The 18,194-nt window shown below is 37.2% G+C and overlaps 1 pseudogene; it reads left to right on the top strand.

Annotated features, from left to right (window-relative positions):
* Positions 1–250: 250 nt before the first annotated feature.
* On the top strand, positions 251–11,114 carry LOC133833021 (3,9-dihydroxypterocarpan 6A-monooxygenase-like; annotated as a pseudogene).
* The last annotated feature ends 7,080 nt before the right edge of the window (positions 11,115–18,194 follow it).

The raw sequence follows: 18,194 nt of genomic DNA, 5'->3' as shown, positions 1-18,194 counted from the left end.
CCAACATCTGGCCTTCGCCGATCAACTTACACGCCAGCATCGTGACGTCATTCACGAGCTGGCAATAGTCTTTCTCGTTGGGTGGAAGCCCAGATAGTGTTCCATATTGACCCCCGAGGGTCACTAACTTCCCCGTCGTCACGAATATGGCTGCACAAAAAATAAACTCGATTAACATATGCACAAGGAGTGTCTTTTAATAAAAAAAGAATGACTTTACGAGCTAAGAAAAGAAAGAAAACTTACAAGGATGGTTGAAGTATCGATGCTCATAGTTTCGAAACCCATTCGACATAAGGAACTGATCCTTGTCGTTGGGGTGGCTTGGGAGCTCGATAACCGAAGCGGAGTTCAGGAATCTGGTGAGGTAGTAGAATTTGTCACCTCGCCCTATTTACTCTAGGTTGGCCTTAAGGCAGAAGAAGTATAGAATGTCTACCAGAGTGGGGACCTCTCACTCGTGCTTCAAAAAGAGATATTTCAACCCTGCCAGAAGTCTAAATGAATTTGGGGGGAGCTAAAAAAGTGCCAACTTCTCGTAGTTCAAGAAGTCAACGAAGTATTGATCCAGGGGAAGGAAGGCCCCCGCCTTTAAATGTTCGTCTCTCCAGGCTGAAAAGTCATCCTAGAGAGGCGCGCAGCTCCGTTCCCCTTTGAACAGAGGTCGGACAATGGGGATCCAGACCCGACCTCTATATTATGGCTTAGCATAATTTTGTTGACCCTTCCTTGGGTCGTAATCCTTGAGGCGATTGTCTCTACCTCGAAGAACGCATTGGGGTCAACAACAACATCCCTTTCCACCACTAGGTCGATGTGAGGAAGATGAGATTCGGAGGCGATCACTTTTCCCTTGTTTTCTTGTTGAGCAGACGAGCCAAATGCATTCTTCTTTGGTGCGTTCTTCTTGGGTTCCATTAGATCGCCTAACGAACAAGAATGATGAGTTACTTAGTAGGCAATCCAAGATTTTGTAAAGATTATGACACGGAGGTACAAGGAAGAATGATATCTCTAATATACGAGCTGATTTAGTCTCAGCCCGTTGCGTGATCCCACGTGCTACCCTACACTACCTGCCTCAGTTTCCCAATAGACCTCTGATGTTTAGGGATTCGTGTGTCAGAAAATTTGGCCACTACTGTCCTTGGGGAGCAGTTTAGAGAAAAACCACCCAAGAATCATATTCCATAAGTAATCTGATTTCGAACCCTAACCTTTCACATTCTATATCCCGAATGGGTATTTCCTAAAATTCACCATAAGCTACCAAAATTTACCAAGAAATGACTCAATTATGTGAATATCATAGTTTTAAGAAATATTCTAAGACCTTCTCAATAAACCTAAGTTGAAGCCTATACGCCAAAAACATTGAGAAAACAACCTAATATTAACTACAGTGAAGCATGGGTGAGCATGATAAATAAAACATAGAAATCAGTAAAGAAAAAGTTTCTTCAAAACGATAAGACTTACAATGTGTTCGTCGATAGAAGAAGTAGATTTCACAAGGAAGAATTCCTGGAAAGCTCTTGAGCAATTAAGCAACTGGGTTTCGGAAAGATTTTGCAACAAAAGGTTTTTGGGTTTCTTTTCTCTAAGAAGGAAGAAGGGTTTGAAAACGCAGAAGAGAGAAAATAAAGAAAGATTTCGAGTAAAATGTGATGAACTATGGAAATTGTCTATCCTATTTATACATCAACATCATAGATCAATTTGAGCCATCCGATTTGGTCAGTACAAGATCCAAAGGCTATGTTTCAAAGGACAAAACAGCAGCAAAAAGTTGACAAGATAATTATTGCAGTCCTCAAAACCTGAACAAACGCCAATTGTAGTGTTCCACGTGTCCAGTACTCGAGTGGTGGACAAGCATGGTTTATTGCAATAGAAGTCTAAAAGTCCATACTCTGTAGGTCAGAAGGTTACATCATAAACAACGAGCAGGGACTTGGGGGTCAAATGTGTATCCTAATTTCAACACGAGTCTTTCACTCAGATTGTGTACAGTGATATTGAATTAAAATGCATGAACATGGAGTTCCAAATAGAATATTGTATCTTCCTTAAAGTATCACCATGGAAAGGGGTGAGTAATTAAGAGGAAGTTGAGCTCTAGATTAGTATGATCATTTAAATCCTGGATAGGATTGGTCAGGTTACCTTTTGATTGGCCTTATGTTTGGCACTGTCAGCTGTACACAGTGTATTTTATATTTTCATGTTGAGGACATGGGTTGAAAGGAAACTCATGAGTTGAGTTATGAGAATCTGGAGATTGAGGCTAAGTTATCCTTTGAGGAGTAGCCAGTTTAGATTTTAATAGAAAGAATAAGGTTCTGAGGAACAAAATTATACCTTGGGTTAAGGTATATTGCACAAACAGTGAGGTCGGGGGAACGACCTGAGAAACTGGAATCAGTTGTCCAGAATTTCATTCTGGGCGATGCAGATAAATTTCGAGGATGAAATTTCTGTAAGGAGGGGATAGTTGTAATGCCCCAAAATCCCTCATGAGGTTTAATGGTTTGATGAGTAGGTTGGGAGGGCCATAATTGATTTTTTATGCCATTAAATGATTATGTGCATGTTTATGTGAATTATATTATAATATGATGTTAAATACATGCATATGGGTCCACATTTCATTATAAGGGAATTTTTGTAATTTGGCCCGTTGAGGGCGTAGTTGTGTATTTTCATGCATGTTGGAGAATTATGAGTAATACCACATTATATGTGGATTTGTTTGAGCCATTCGACATGAGACGATCTTTAAATGCAAGTTATCGATCTGGTCATAACGGGGTTAGTTTCGGGGCTCGGGGTGAGTCTCGGGGTAATTTGGTGATTAGAACATTACCGGGAATAAAAGAGTAATGGGATATGATTTATTAGCATTTGAGAATAACAGGAATTGGAGGGTGTTAATTATGATTAACGAGGTAGGCGGGAAAGGACGATTTTTCCCTTGGTGGCTGTTAAGGGTTTTAATTAGGCATGAGGGCATTTAGGCCTTTTCACCCTAAGGTTATATTTAGCCATTAGAAGGATGTGGAAGTTAACCAAAATAGAGCATCTTCTTCTCCTCAATCGATCACCATTTCTCTTTCATTTTCCTTTGAATTTTGAAGCTCCTTTTGAGGAACCAAGCTAGGGAGTCAAGCCTTGATAAGCTAGGGTTGTGTTCCACCATTAAAGAGGGTGTAATCCTGAGCTTGGGGTAAGCTTTTAACCATAGAATCTCTTGTACTTGCTCTGTTTTCATTTGGTTTTCAGTTTGGTTCTTGGGTTAGGAAGTTGAGAATTCAATGGGGTTTTTGGCATAGGTTACTTGGGTTATGATGCCTAGGTCATGTGTTGATGGTTTTTCGGTTCAATTGGGGGTTTAATTCGAGTTTGGAAGCTTGTTTTTAGGTTGGAAATGGAGGAATCAAAGAAGGGAAGAACCAGGGCAATTCTGCCTGGTTCTAGCGCTACAGCGCTAGTCATGGAAAAATTCCCCTAGTTGTAACGCTGGGGCGCTAGGGGGGCAGCGCTGTAGCGCTACCCTATTTTTCCTGATGCATGTTTTAGGCAGTTTTTAGGGTTTTTGGCTCGGGGTTTCAATTCCTAAGGCTCAGGATCGAATCTACTCACCGTTTGGGGACAATTCGGGGTCCCGGGAGTGAGGTTTAGGTCAAGACCCTTTCATTTTTTATTTCATTAATTGGGGGTTATATTTGGTTATGACTAGGTGACCGCTAAGGGATCAAAGGATCAATCGTTCTCAAGAGTCGTTCAATTGTTATTTCTCTCTCGAACCAGAGGTAAGAAAACTACACCCCATATGTGACATGCATGGTTATTCATGAGGCATGTTGAGTGTTTAAATGTGGACATTGATAGCATATCAAATGCTTAGCAAATCTTGCTCACTTGTGCATGGCACTGACTAATTAGTCAGAATTGGAAATGGTGTCAGTATTAACTGTGAAGTTGTGACTCACTAGTCAAGTTCGGCAGTAGTACTGAGCACTGGTCATATGGTATTGACTAATTAGTCAAGAACGGTCTTAGCGTGTTTAACGCAAGCTGACAAAGATTAGATCTAATCGACATCTGCATTGAATGATTCATCATGAGCATTAATGCTAGACTGACCTCAAGTTCGATGAAAATTAAAAGCCCTTGTCTAGCCTATGGCTAGTCACTTAAAGCCAGGGACAGAAGGCCCAGGTGACTGCATCGTCACATGGCTGTGGGTGCTGAGCCCCGTAGTGACTCGCTCATCAGTCACTCATTTGGTTTAAGTTAGTGACTTGCTCATCAGTCACTCATTATGGTTAACAGAACCTCAAGTGTTAAATCACTCATCTGATTAGAGCTATATGCTCCATCATGGTTAACAGAACCTCAAAGTGTTATATCACTCATCTGATTAGGATTGACTTGATAGTCATCCATTCAGCAGGGCAGGATTCCTCATCATGGACCCTCCATCATTATCTGAACTTATTTGCATGCTTGAATAGGGCTATCATTGCTAAGCATGCCTGATATGATTTTGTAACATGTTATTACTGTTCATGAGCATATTGAGTTTTCTTGCTGGGCTTCAGCTCACGCGTGCTATGTGGTGCAGGTAAAGGCAAAAGAAAGCTGGACCATCCTTGAGTTGGAGAGCTTAGGTGATGATGTGTACATATGCGGCTGCTCGACCGCCATGGCCAAGGGTTGAAAGAGGAACTAGGGTTAGACCCTATTTTGCCGCTTAGGTCGGCTAGTTGTAAATATTTTCTTGTAATTAACCTTTTAAATTATATTTTTTGGATCCCAATGTATACGTAAAAGTTTTAGTGAAACGATATTTCTTAACAAAAAAATTTAACCCTAAACCACTAATCATACTTAATTACACGATTATGGCCAAATGACTCAATTAGCGAGTTTAGCACTATTTAAAATGCGCACCGTAATTGTCCCTAGAGTTTAGGGCGTTACAGTTATGTTGCCGATGAAGCTTTGACTTTTTGTTCGCAATATCTTCAAGGTGTACAGACTAAATGTAATCGTCCGGAAAGAAATGCGAATATTGCTATTCCTAAATGACAGTTGTCAGTTTTTGAATCACAATGTCGTTCAAGTAGCAAAAAGAAAATCATATCCCTTGATTATCTTCATCAATAAGAAGCGGAGTAGTTTGTACTCAACAATTGCCCTAAAATCCAACCATATATGGAGTAAGTAGCTCAACACAAATATCAATTCATTAAAAAAAATCATAGCCAACTGTTATCTTACCTTAATCCTTGTGCTATACAGTGAATGCCTTCGAGAAAATTCAAACATAAATCTTCAAACATTTCCCTAGCAGGTTTAAATTGAAGGTAAATTATCGAAACCATATAATTCTTACAAAATTCAAATTGATTAATATTTATCACATTGTGTTTTCTTTTTTTGTGCCATACTCAATAGATGTGTCGTTTGCAACAAGTAGATTCAACAGAGTGTACTGATGAATTATTTGTTTTAGCAAATGGGTCCAATTAGAATGCATACTCCTACGTTGCATGCATTGTTAACAGTGTGAATTTTTTGGTACATAGTCGTGACGAAAGACGTACTACTCAAAATAGTGGATTTTCGATGCCAGGAACTCTTGATTTCACTTTCTATGGCCAACTTGAGGAGATTGTAAAGTTATGTTATTCCCATGGTTACTTGGTAGTATTGTTTCGATGAAAATGGTTCAACACCGATGTAAGCAAGGATCGAAATGTGACTGAGAATAACATCACTAGTATCATGATTAATTCTGAATGGTACAAGAATGAGCAATTTATTCTCACCACTCAAGCAAAACAAGTTTTCTACTTGGAAGATCCTTCAAGAAAAAAAATTGGAGGGTAGTAGAAGAAGTCAATCATCGAAAGATCTAGGATCATCCAAGTATCAATGATGATAACGAGGTTGATGTCGGGCATGATAGTACTTCATCAAATTTTGTACTCATTGTGGAATTAGGAGAGTTGGAGGTTATTCCTTTGGATCGACCTGGTCACACCAGTATAATTGGGGAAACGTCTCGATCTGTTCCAGATGTGGATGATGATTTCATTAATGACGATGAGGATGAAAAAATTAGTGAAGATGATGTAGAAAGTACAGATGATGATGTAGGAATTGACATTGATGAGGAATAATATTTTCTTGTGAATATTCTTATTTTATGTTTAATGTGTATGTTTTTATTTCATGACTTTTCAATCAATATATGACTTTTCTCAAAAATGTTTGTTTTTCAATAGTTTCCAATGCATTACTAAAATTTTAATGTAGATGCTCTACATTTTATTACTATTATTTCATAAATGATTTAAAGTTAATAATTATATAAACTATAAAGATATGTCTGCTGCTGCTGCTCGTTCTCATGGCGGTGATGGAGCGAGTGATCGTCCTCTAGATCATACGCGGGTACCTACTTCTTCTGAGGCATGTAACATACTATAATTAGTCTATGTTTTATCAATAAATGACAAATTGTTATTAGTTTATTCAAATTTATTTTTATTGTTTAATTAAAATATGCAGCGGCTACCACGAAAAGAAGAGGTCAGTATCGATCCAAAAATTTGCAGAACCTCGTTGATGATAATAAAGGTCTGTTGACTCTACAATTTGATCTGAAGGAGGGAACCTACAAAGCAGTCGGTGATTATGGGACATTGTTCATCATAATTATTTGTAACCTTATTGGTCACCATGTGTCGTTATATTATGATTCGTGGCAGAGTTTTGCGGATGAGCACAAGATAGGATTGATGCAAAAGATTAAGGAAAATTTATCAACTTTTTCACACGTATTATTTTTTATAATTTCAAAATTCTAACAAGTTTTAAATTTTTTAAGGAATTTTTATTTCTTCCCCTAACTGTCCTTGAGTGGCAACTGATAGAGACTGGCATTGAGCGAGAGTTTCAGGATTGCTAAAAGGATAGAAAAGGTTGCAAGAAAAAACACTTCGATCAAAATGGAGGGTATGATGATATTGAGACGGCCAGAAAGTATCCACCAGAGGACATGGACAACGAGAGTTGATAAAAGTTGGTTGACCTTTTCACCACTCCATAATTAATGGCACGCTCAAAGGCAAATGCTACCAACAGAGCAAAACAGAAGTATCCATGGATCAACCTCTTATGCTTCTGCTCGATTTAAGAATGTAAATAAAAATATGTAGATAATTTGAAATATTTTCAGTTATCTTAATAATAATAATTTCAATATTTAACCGATATGTTGTTATATTTTGTTTCTAATGATAAATCTTCAGACTAAGAACTGCCCAACATTATTGATACGCTCCATGACATGCACAATCATCCGACACGTGGATGGGTGAACATGAATGCTAAGGATGCATATGTAAGTAACTTTCTAAGTTTTGTATATTTTTTTAATTATATTATGTATTAATTTTCTTTTTTCTAAATTGCAGAATGCCTTGCAACAAGAAGTCCAAACACAATCCCAATCTCAATCCCAATATGAATCTTCAGTAGGAAGTGCCTCTGTCGATGAGACACAAGTCATCTCAAAAGTACTTGGTCAATGTCGTTGCCACAACTGAGGTATTGGACGCAAGTTGAAGGGCACTAATACCTTTGCCTCAAGCGCCACCATATCCTCTTCACAGTCAGAGGCATCACCATTTATGCCCACCACAGTCGGCCCTCCAATGGTACTGACTGAGGTTTTCCAGTCCATGGTTCAACACTTCAATCAAGTCATTATGACCTAGAACAATAACTTCCAGCAAATGCAACAATTTATGCAAGCTACGAATACGAACATCCAAGCTCCACAATTTTAGCTTGTGACATGGACATTAATATGATACAGTCCATCATGGCAAACTTTCAAAGCTTGGGCCAATTTCCACCACAGCAGCCACAAACACCATAGAGCCACAACCACCATAGCCACCACAACAGCCCGACGATGATGATGACTTTGGGATTAAATTAGATGACATTTAGTTTGGTTATATTATTCTTTTAAATTTATTAATATTTTGCGTTACTTTTTTACATTTTGGATACTATACTAATTTTAAATTGGTTTTATTATTTAATTAATAAATTGATCTTATTATTTAATTAAATAAATTAGTTTGATTTATTTATTTATTTTATATTTCATATTTTATTAAATAAATTGTAATTAATATAATTAATTTTTTTTTAAATTGTATACCTACAGCGACGACATGTCGTCATAGTAGGGTGCTCGTTGAACACGAACATCTGAGATTTTGTGACCCTACAGCGACAACATGTCATCGCTGCAGGTATATAAAACCAGCTACCCCACAACGACGACATATTGTTGCAGTAGATGTTGGTAGTCCATGGACCTACAACAATGACATGTGGTCGTTGTAGGAGTTGTTGCAATTCAAATTTTCAAAATTTGCAACCACCTACAGCGACGACATGTCGTCGCAATATCCCAGTTCAACCAAAAGAAAGGATTTCCTAGTGCGACCGACATGCGTCGCTATAGTAAAACCCTACTGTAGCAACTGAGGTTTGTCGTCGTTGTAGGTTGCTACACATACGAACCTACATCGACGTCACTTTGGTGATGACATGTCGTTGTTGTAGACCTACAACAAAGACTTCTGGATCTACAGCGACAACAAAAGTCGTTGTAGACCTATTTTCCTGTAGTGAGGTTCTGATATATAATAATATTAGCGGTGACACGTATCGCCGCTAATACTCACATGTATCACCGCTAAAATCTTGCCACGTGTTGCCGCTAAAAGCTTGCCACGTGCCGCATTAAAATTTATTAGCGGCGAACATTTTTTATTAGTATCTGTCAACAAAAAAATAGGTGGGAATATTCCCACGTTTTTCAGCCAATTTTTATAAATTATTAGTAGCGACACTTGTCGACGCTAATAAATTTTATAATTATTAAAATATATTTTATTATCTGTGGCGAGTTGGTATTGCACCGCTGATGATGGAATTATCAATGGCGACTTTACGTCGGTGCTAATAGTGTCACCACTAATAACATTTTTTCTTGTAGTGCATCGAAGATCTCCAAGGTTACATCATACCTTTCCTTTGTTTAGTCTCCACCATCTTGGTCCAAGCCATATTCACTTGAAAGAACACTAACCTTCCACAGAGCCCCCTAACCATTCTGGTCATCAGACACCTTCATCTCCTTGGTCCATCGCCACAACAATCTCTCTCAAACCGCTATGGACCCTTAATGTGTCTCTCTCTTGGCTCTGTCCCTTGTGTAGTTGCTTCCTCCCCAGATAGAAATGGCCAAAGATTTTTTCAAAACTGATGAAGCTTCCTTCTCAAGCCGCCCTCCTCTAAGTATCCTTAAATATTTCAACTATCCCTCACCTGACTTAAGCTTTTCACCTTACTGGAAGTTCTTGAAGAGAGTATGCATGTCTCGGCTTCTTGGCTGCCAAACTCTTAATCTTCTTCTTCCAGTTAGGAATGATGAAAGAAAGTGGTTCTTAGTGTCCATTCTTGAAAGAACAGAGTTACATGAAACAGTTGATATTGGAAAAGAGTTCAAAAGGCTTACCAATGATATCATATCAAGAATGATTCTGCGCAAAAGGTGTGCCCAAAATGTTGATAAAGCTGATGAAATTACTGAGGTGGTCATCCGCTCGGCTGAGCTTGTTGGAACGTTTAATGTGTCTGATTTCATTTGGTTTTGTAAGAATTTAGACTTGCAGGGACATAAGAAGAAAGCTAAAGAAGTACATGAAATGTTTGATAAAACGGTGAAGATCATAAAGGAGCATCGAGTGAAGAGTAAAGATGAGGGTTATGCTACGAACGACTTCCTTGATATATTGCTAGACATATCTGAAGCATTATTCATGGTATGATTTCTAAAGAAACGTATTATTACTGTCTATATGTTTAACTGTCTATTTCTAGTAATATCTCTAAAAATTTAAGGTATACATTCTAAAAATATATATTTGTACGGAAATTCTTATTTTGAAGAATTTTTGTTTTTGGTACCTGAAGAAATTATTTTTGGTATACATTTTAAAAATATATATTTGTACTGAAATTCTTAGGTTGAAGACACCTTATGTTATTTATATGTTAGTACATGATTGGTTTTATCTTAAACCAAATGTGAGAGGAGAGTATGATGATGAGCATGGTTTTATGCTCCATGGAAACATCAATTGTGATACTAATAGTGAGTCCAAGAGAATGTGTTGTCATGATCATAATATATTTGCCATGATATATTTCCTTGCATTCTAGCCTTTATTTAACCGTATTAATATTGCTAACAAGGACTCTACATGTATAGCAGTTTTGCTTCATGCTTCTCTAAGACTGTTGTTCTCAAGTATAATAATACATATTAATGTATAGTGATTTTTCTAACAAATGCCAATTTTTCTTCCAGGATATATTTGTAGCTGGCACAAACACTTCTTATATTACCTTAGAGTGGGCACTTGCTGAGCTAATAAACCTCCGAAAAATAATGAAGAAAGCAATTGAAGAGGTGGATTTTGTAGTTGGGAAAACCAGGCTGGTTGAAGAATCTGACGTTGTCAACCTTCCTTATATTCAAGCTGTTGTGAAAGAGACACTAATGCTTCACCCACTGGGCCCATATTAATTAGAGAAGCCTCTCTAAACTGCACTACTAATGGCTAAGATATCTTTGAGAAGACCCGGCTGTTGATCAATGTTTGGGCCATCAGTCGGGATCCAAACCATGGGGAAAGCCCATTTGAGTTCAAGTGAGAGAGGTTTTATAGTGAAAAAGGAAGTGAAAATGTGAAGATGTGAAGCAAATGGATGTTAAAGGACAACATTTCCAACTTTTGTCGTTTGGCAGTGGAAGAAGAGTGTGCCCTGGAACTACTTTTGGATTACAGGTTGTTCGTACTAGTCTTGCTGGAATTCAATGCTTTGAGTGGAACGCTAATGGAAAAGATGATGAAACTGTTGTCATGGAAGATGGACCTCACTTAACCCTCCCTAGGGCTCATTCCCTAGTTTGTGTCCGAAAGGCTAGGCTGAGTCTAATGCCATTGTGAGCTGATATATAGGCTTTGGTTGGCATGGCTTCTGAAAGCACTTTTGTGTCTTTTAAAAATCAAAAGCTTATTAGGATTCCCCCCACCCTAACTATTACCACTATCAAATCGCGCCCCCTCAATTTTTCAAAATGTTAAAAATTCTTCCTGAATTATTCACGTTACTGAAATGTGGGACTTCGTCTTATTTTTCTAAAAAAATGATGTTGTGGCGACACTGGAGCATAATAGTGTATTACTTGTTTAATAGAATTAGTTAGTTGTTATTTTCTTTTCTTCCTAATTCTGTTATTGTTCTGTTATAGAGCTGGTTTGTAATGACCCACTACTCTAGACTATTTGGACCATTAACGAAACTATACATAAAACTTACATTTTTACGAAAATACCATAATTTATTGAATAACTTGCAAAATAAGAGTTATTTACAAAGTAAATACCAAAACGGATATGGGATCCCATTGTCTTTAAAATAAAAACATAATTTAAAATAATAAGACATTACATAATTAGTGCGGAAAATACATGTAAAAAGACATAAAACCGAAACTACATCCTCGAATCGAATAACGCTCGGCCCCTTGACTCTATTCACCATCGATACACATCCTCCAAGCGTCACGAATCTTACCGCCTCTAAAGCTTATTTTCCTGCACATAAAACAGAAAGGAATGAGCCTAATGCCCAGCAAGGAAAATCTAACACATAGTCATACACATAATTTCATAAGAAACATAAAGACTAAACATAACACATATAACATACACTTATTATAATGGCCATTATTACTTGGGGTCCCATAGACTAAACAAGCATATGCCCATGGGATTAGTGGGGTCCTACTAGCTAAGTAGGTCATATGCCCATAACCCTTTTGGGGTCTTGTTAGTCATATGGGTCATATGCCCAAGCCTACAAACATACACATATACATATCATAACACTTTTAATAACATAAAACATATAGATAACATAAGCACATAACATATTGATTCTAGCCTATTTTCCTTACCAAAGTTACCGGGATAAAATGGACTGAGTTGGGACTTTTTGGAACACTCCTAAAACCAATAATGAACAAGAGTGAGTCTAAAGAAAGGAGATGAAATGAAAGAGAATAGGAAGACTAAACCATTAATAGAAAATATGCTTACCACAACTTAAGTGCTTAAGAACTTGGATTCCCTAACCAAAATAAGAATGAGGTTAGGAAATTGAGTAGAAGACTAAGAGAAAGGAAACATAATACAGAAAGGAACTACAGTTTTGGTTACCTCAAAGATTTGCAAGATCAATCTAACCTCCACCGAAATACTATAGAACTCACTTCCCAAAGTGTTTGATAAGCTTATGATGTTTAAGCTTATAGTTTTTTCCCCAAACCATGTGTTTACACTCTCACACTCACTTAACACTAGCAGCTTCTGAACTTAGAGCAAATGGTGAATAATGGCTGGGTACTAGGTCCTATTTATAGAGTTTGGGAATGAAAATATCTTGATTTTACTTGAATAAAAATAATGGCTTTTTAGGTGAAAATCATTTGAATAATCGTTCAGCAGAGGCTGAAGACTCGTTCAAAAGATGTTGGACTATTGAAGGAGTTTGAATGGCTGAAAGGAAATGAATTCAAAAACATTTGAAAACATACTGGAGGAGGCGATATATCGCCCCCTATAGGCGATATATCGCCTGGACCTTTGTTCCCGAGGCGACCGTGCATCGATTCGTGTTTTCCGTATCTACGTGCTGCGATATATCGCCCCCTATAGCTGCGATATATCGGCATACACTGAATATTTAAACACGAATTTACACATTTTTAGCTAAGTTTGAATGGAGTAAACAGCCTTGACTAAGCCCTCAACGTACTCAAGGCTGCTGACTGACCCTATAACATTCAAACTTTACCCTTATTTAATTTAATCCTCAAAAATACTTAATCCTTAATTACCATTCATAACATGTGCTTAAAATCCTATTGGTTGATATCTAAACCTTATAATATAACAAATATTATCCTTAATATCAGTCATATAATCAAACCTTAGGTTATACTTAATATTCTTAAACTATAGGTTAAACTTAGAAAATCTATAAGTACTACTATGAGTGTCCAAATAATTCCCGGTCTGAACCAAAAATCCACAGTAACAAAGATAACACTAAACATACTATAATACTACTAACAATTAGCTAAGTTCTTGGACTCTACATGGTTGTTATAACAACTCTTCTTCTTGCTTTTTAGTTTTTCATTGTTGTACACTACAAGAAAAAGAGTCTACAGCGACGAAGAGCTGTAGATCAAAAAATCGTCACTGTAGGTATACAGCCACGACATATCGTTGCCCAAACGGCGTCGTTGTAGGTCCGTATGTGTAGCAATCTACGGCGACGACAAAAAGCAGTCGTCGCAGTAGTGTCTTACTACAGCGACGACATGTTGGTCGCAGTAGGAAATCTTTTTTTCGGTTGAACTGGGATATTGCAACAACATGTCGCCACTGTTGGTGGTTGCAAAATTTGAAAATTTGAATTTCAAAAACTTTTGCAGTGGTCCGTCGACCTCTCCATCAACAGCGACGACATATCGTCGCTGCAAAGTGTGTTGGGTTATATGCCTTCAGCGACGACATGGCGTCGTTGTAGTGTCACGGAAACTCGGATTTTTTTATTCAGCGTTCACCCTATGGCAACGACATGTCGTCGCTGTAGGTATACAATTTAAAAATATATATTTAATTAATTATATTGATTAAAATTTATTTAATAAAATATTAAATATTAATTAATTAATTAAATAAAACCAAATTATTTAATTAAATAATAAAACTAATTTAACAATATCCATAGTCTCCAAAATGTAAGATAACAAAACAGAAGTAGTATTGTCTCCAAAATAAAATTAAAAAAACCCAAAATATTAATAATTTAAAAATATTAATATAACAAAACTAAATATCATCAAAATCAATTCCAAAGTCATTATCGCAAGGTTGTTGTGGTGGCTATGGTGGTTGTGGCTGTTGTGGTTGAAAGCTTGCCATCATGGACTGTGTCATGTTCATGTCCAAGTTGACAGGCTGAAATTGTGGAGGTTGGATGCTCGAATTTGTTGTTTGCAAATATTGTTGCATTTGCTGGAAGTTGTTGTTCTGGGTCATAAAGGCTTGACTAAAGTGTTGAATCATGGACTGGAAAGCCTCATGTGGTATCGTTGGAGGGCCAATTGTGATGGACGGAAACGGTGATGCCTCTGATTATGAAGAGGATCCAGTGGTGCTTGAGGCAAAGGTACTAGTGCCCTTCAACTTCCGTCCAATACCTCAGTTGTGGCCACGACATTGACCAAGTACCTTTGAGACGACTTGTGTCTCATTGACAGTGGCACTTCCTGCTTCAGATTCAGATTGAGATTGAGATTGGGATTGTGTCTAGACTTCTTGCTGCAAGGCATCCTGCAGTTTAGAAACAAGACAATTAATACATAATATAATTGAATAATATAAATAGATACAAAACTTAGAAAGTTACTTATGCATCCTTAGCATTCGTGTTCACCCATCCTCATGTCGGATGATTGTGCATGTCATGGAACGTATCGATAATGTTGGGTAGTTCCTTAGTCTGAAGATTCATCTTTAAAAAACAAAATTTAACAAAATCTCAGTTAAATATTGAAATTATTATTAAGATAACTTAAAATATTTCAAATTATCTTATATATTTTTATTTACCTTCTTAAATCGAGCAGAAGCATAAGAAGTCGATCCATGGAGACTTGGATATTTCTGTTATGCTCTGTTGGCAGCATTTGCCTTTGAGCGTGCCATGAACTATGGAGTGGTGGAAAGACCAACCAACTTCTACCAACTCTTGTTGTCAATGTCCTCCGATGGATTCTTTCTGGCTGTCTCGATATCATCATACCCTCCATGTTCATCGAAGTGTCTTTTCTTGCGACCTTTTCTATCATTATAGCAATCCTGAAACTCTCGCTCAATCCTAGTCTCTATCAGTCGCCACTCAGGGAAAGCTCGGGGAATAATGAATAATTCCTTCAAAAAATTGAGATTTTTTAAATTATAAAAAAAAACATTACATGTGAATAAGTAGATAAATTTACCTCAAGTTTTTGCATCAATCCAATATTGTGCTCATCCGGAACACTCTGCCACGAGTCATAATATAACAGGACATGGTGACCAGTAAGATTGCCAATAAGTCTCGTGAACAACGTCCCAAAATCACTAACTGCGTTGTAGGTTCCCTCCTTCAGATCAAATTGTAGAGTCAACGGACATTTATTACCGTTGACGAGCTGCTGCAAATTTTTGGATCGAGACCTACCTCTTCTTTTTGTGGCAGCTACTGCATATGGTAATTAAACAATACAATTAAATTTAATAAAATAATAACAATTTATCATTTATTCATAAAAGATAGACTAATTATAGTATATTACATGTCTCACAGAAAGTAGGAACTCACGTGGGATATAGAGGAGGAGGAGGATCCACTCCATCACCGCCATGAGAACGAGCAACAGTAGCAGACATATCTTTGTAGTTTAAATAATTATTAACTTAAACTCAATTATAGTTGGAGGTTAATTACATAACTTAAATAATTTCGGTAATGCAGTTGAAGCTATTGAAAAACAAACATTGCATGTCAAAAGTCATATATTGATTGAAAAGTCTTCAAATTAAAACATACACATTAAACATATGAATATACATAAGAAAATATTATTCCTCATCAATTTCGATTCCTACATCATCATCTGTACTTTCTAAATCATCTTCACTAATTTATCATCATCGTCGTCATTGATGAAATCATCATCCATATCCGGAATAGATCGAGACATTTCCCCAATTATGCTGGTGTGATCAGGCTGATCCAAATGCATAATCTCCAACTCTCCTAATTCCACAGTGAGTAAAAAATTTGATGAAGTGCTATTGTGTACGACATCAACCTCGTTATCATCATCGATACTTGGATGATCCCAGATCTTTCGATGATTGACTTCATCTACTACCTTCCAATTTTTGTTTCTTGAAGGATCTTCCAAGTAGAAAACTTGTTTTGCTTGAGTGGCGAGAATAAACTGATCGTTCTTGTACCATTCAGAATTAATCATGATACTAGTTATGTTATTCTCAGTCACATTTCGACCCTTGCTTGCATTGGTGTTGAACCATTTGCATCGAAACAATACTATCGAGTAACCATGGGAATAACATAACTCTACAATGTCCTCAAGTTGGCCATAGAAAGTGAAACCATCGGTTCCTGGCATCGAAACTCCACTATTTTGAGTGGTACGTCTTTCGTCACGACTATGGACCAAAAACTACACACTGTTAACAATGCAAGCCATGTAGGAGTATGCATTCTAATTGGACCCGTTTGCTAAAGCAAATAATTCATCAGTACACTCAGTTGACTGTACTTGCCGCAAACAACCCATCTATAGAGTAGGCCACAAAAAAAGAAAACACAATGAGATAATATTAATCAATACGAATTTCGTAAGAATTCTACAGTTTCGATAATTTACCTTCAATTTAAAACAGATATGGAAATCTTTTTGAAGATTTATGTTTGAATTTTCTTGAAGGCATTCACTGTATAGCATAAGGATTAAGGTAAGATAATAGTTTGCCATAAATTAAATTTAATGAATTCATATATGTGTTGAGATACTTACTCCATATATGGTTGGATTTCAGGGCAATTATTGAGTACAAACCACTTCGCTTATTTCCAATGAAGATAGTCAAGGGATATGATTTTCTTTTTGCTACTTGGACGACATTGTGATTCAAAAACTGACAACTGTCTATACGCCCTGAAGATATTGCGAACAAAAAGTCAAAGCTTCATCGACAACATAACCCTCCGCTATAGAACCTTCAGGGAGCGCCTTATTCCTGACATAATTTTTTAACTTCTTCATATATCGCTCAAATGGATACATCCACCTCATGTAAATTGGTCCTCCGAGGATAGCTTCTTGCGGAAAATGAAGAATTAAATGAATCATTATGTCAAAAAAGGCTGGATGAAAAATTAGCTCCAACTTGCACGAAATTTGTATCACTTGATCTTCTGCATTCTCCATGTAACCAATGTACGAGCACAAATTTGTTTAAAGAAATTGCAAATCTCAATGATTGTCTTCGAAATAGACTTATCCAAGTTGCCTCAAACTCCTACCGACAATAGACGTTGCATAAGAATGTGACAATCATGAGATTTCAACCCAACAATGTTGTCATCATTGTTAGTTACTTTCTTAGAGAAATTTGAGTTGAAGCCATCAGGAAGTCTAACTCCTTTTACGAACTGAAAAAAATACCATCTATCATCTGCTGTGAAAGAGTACATAGGATGTGGTTTGATCAACTTCGTACCATCTTCCTTAAGGTGCAACTCTTCTTGGACACCCCAATTCTTCAAGTCTATTGTTGCAAACATTTTTCTCTACATGCATCACATCTAAATTGTGCGTTAAGTTCGGACCAGTACTCAAGTTCAAAGAAAATACTATTTTTACTCCAATTAAGCTCTTTTGGATCTCGCTTTCTTTTCACACCCTCAAAACTGGCATGTTTACCCGGCAAACGATCTGGAACATGCGTTAATTGTTCAAGTATGTCTACACTACTGAATTTTCTTGGAGGACGTCCTTTTTCATAATTCCCATCAAACAAGCGACTCTTCCTCCACTTATGCGTAGAGGATAAGAATCTTGTATGACCAACATAAGTCGTCTTCCCAATTACCCGACATGAAGGAGTGTCTTCGTTGCATGAGGGACATGCCATATATCCTTGGCCACTCCAAGCAAACAAACTACTACGGACTGGAAAATCATTGATAGTCCATAATAGTGCTTCACGCATTCTGAATACATTGTTCATTGCAACGTCTCTGGTTTAAACTCCTTCATCCCACAACTTCTTCAATTCGTCTACCATGCGCCTCAAAAAGACATCCATGTCCTTCCCAGGTGATATCGGGCCGGGAATCAATAAGGTCAACATGAATGATGACTCTTTAAC

This window comes from Humulus lupulus, chromosome 4 (assembly GCF_963169125.1).
Source record: "Humulus lupulus chromosome 4, drHumLupu1.1, whole genome shotgun sequence".
NCBI classification, from domain to species: Eukaryota; Viridiplantae; Streptophyta; class Magnoliopsida; order Rosales; family Cannabaceae; genus Humulus; species Humulus lupulus.
Note: the sequence above shows the minus strand (reverse complement) of the source record. Positions and strands in the feature narration are given on the sequence as shown.